The sequence below is a fragment of the Zingiber officinale genome, chromosome 9B (assembly GCF_018446385.1).
Source record: "Zingiber officinale cultivar Zhangliang chromosome 9B, Zo_v1.1, whole genome shotgun sequence".
In the NCBI taxonomy this organism is placed as follows: domain Eukaryota; kingdom Viridiplantae; phylum Streptophyta; class Magnoliopsida; order Zingiberales; family Zingiberaceae; genus Zingiber; species Zingiber officinale.
In genome coordinates, this window is record NC_056003.1 from 110,308,461 (window position 1) to 110,310,643 (window position 2,183).

Below are 2,183 nucleotides of genomic sequence, written 5' to 3' on the forward strand. Positions count from 1 at the left end.
AATACCTTAGCCAAGAGTTTCATGACTATCTCCTTGAGTATTGGATCATATCTCAACTTACTCCACTTGGAACACCACAATGGAATGGTATATCAGAAAGGAGAAATCGTACTTGTTAGAGCAATCTCAATGGTCCGTGCGACCATGTGTTTTGGTATCTGAGCAAAGGGTTTAAGTTAGGATTTCCCTTGTTATTTAATATGTGTACGTAAGTGTGCAGATTTACAAGATACACATATGACTCAGCTTAATGGCTTTGGGTCCGGTGAAGGATGAAGTATCCTAGGGACTGTGGACAAGGCAGCAAGGACAAGGGCTGAGGGAAGCGATTTCGAGGCATACGTGAAGGATGGCATTAGGGACGAGCCGCAAGCTTGAATGCATCCGAGGGATGAGAGCCAAAGGAAGTAGGCTTGAAGGCAAGAGGTCAAAGCTGCAAAGCAGAGTCAAGTGAGTCGTGAGGGTCCGAGTGCGAGAGAAATGTACTCAAGATGGGGAACCCTAGGCTTAGGGTTGTACCAGTTAACTGGTACTGGGATTAGTAGACTGGTCGTGAGTACAGAGAGCTTCTGTGCCCGAGCGGCCAGGCACCAGTCGACTGGTGCAAGGACTAGTCAACTGGTAAACAGTTGTTGAAGTGTCGTTAGGTTGGCACCAGCCGATTGATGCAAGGACCAGTCGGCTGGTAACGGTAAAACAGCAGGGTTGTTTTCTTCCAAACTCTATAAGAAGGAGCTTGGGATGGTCGGCCAAGGTGACGAAATTAGACTTGCTTAAAACCTAATTAGTAGTCACTATGTAAAATATCGGAAATAGGCGAATATGAATAAGGGAATTTTCCGGAATTTTTGGACATTTTTCGGGAATTTTTCGGAGCTCGTATGGACGAGTTAACGGGGATGAAAACGGGGCCCGGAGAAAAGCCTATTTAGCCTACCCAATTAAGCGAGCAATTGTTTCTTTTATAATTCCTTTTTACTTATTCTAATTTCTTTTCCTTATTTCTCTTCCTCGCCAAAACCTGCTGCCCTCTTCCCTTCTTCCCGACGCCGAGCCCTAACCGCCGGCCCGGCGGTTTCTTCCTCGCTGAAGCCTTAAACCCCTCGGCCACTTCCTATTCTCGGTTTCCTCCTCTCCTCTTACATCTTCTCCTCTGCCGACGCCGAGCATCAGCCACAAGAGCTCCGGCGGCTTCGCTCTCTGCCCTAGCCGACCCCTTCATTGCCGGCGATCTTCCCTGAGCCGAGCATCACGCCGGCAGCCGACCTATTGCCTTTGCCCTAGCTTGGATCGCGAGCCCTCTCCGCTGCTGAGATCAGGAACACGCCGCCGACGCACGGAGCAGCGCCTTTCCCCTGGAGCCTCAGCGCCGACCACCACAATGCCGTGGCCTTTTTCCCTCTTCCCATCTTCGCCAGTGCGTCTCTGCTTGGATCATCCGGCCAAGAACAACGAATCAAACCCTGGTTCTTCCGTGGCGTGCCACTTCCGAGTGCGAGTTTGTTTCTCCACAACGAACCCCTCTGCCCTACCTCTGCCTTAGCACTAGCTGCACCTCCGATACAGAGTAGGTGAGTTTGTTAATCAAGCTGTGGTTGGCATCAGATTTGTAGAAAATGAAGTAGCATTTTCTGTATAGGTTTGTAGTGGTTATGTTTTTGGGAACATGGTTTGGAAGGAAATTGTTGATTTGATTGCTTGTATTGTTTCCAGCAGTTGCCCTATTTCTGCAGCTCTCAATTCAGCAGTAAACGATCGGCAACAATCAACGGTTGTGATTTGAGGTAAAGTGTAGGATCGTGATACATTTTGTAGTGAATTTGGAATATATGGTTAGTAGGTTGGTTTAGGGTTTTGCCCTAAATAATTTTTAAGAATTTATTTAGCTATTTATGTAAATTATAGCTAAATAAAATATATTTATTTGTTCGTGACTTAGGACTTTGACGCGAGACGAGTAGCTCGATGTCAGATTTGGACATTCATATTGGAGGCGGGTACTTTTGACTTATGTCATTTGATATACATAGTAGTGAATTTAACAAGTTGCATTAATTATGTCCTTTATTTGTTTCGGTTAGTCACTACCCAATATCTGATACATGATTGATTGATTGCTTGATTTGCATCCCATGTATACTTTATTTGTTTATACATGCTTATAGGGGGTAGTGATATACCAT

At 45.9% G+C, this 2,183-nt stretch overlaps 1 long non-coding RNA gene across 1 annotated transcript; it reads left to right on the plus strand.

Annotated features, from left to right (window-relative positions):
* Positions 1–1,514: 1,514 nt before the first annotated feature.
* On the plus strand, positions 1,515–1,980 carry LOC122022715. The gene is made up of 3 exons (XR_006123072.1): positions 1,515–1,571; positions 1,714–1,784; positions 1,940–1,980. It is a non-coding gene; the product is annotated as an uncharacterized LOC122022715 (long non-coding RNA).
* Positions 1,981–2,183: the final 203 nt, after the last annotated feature.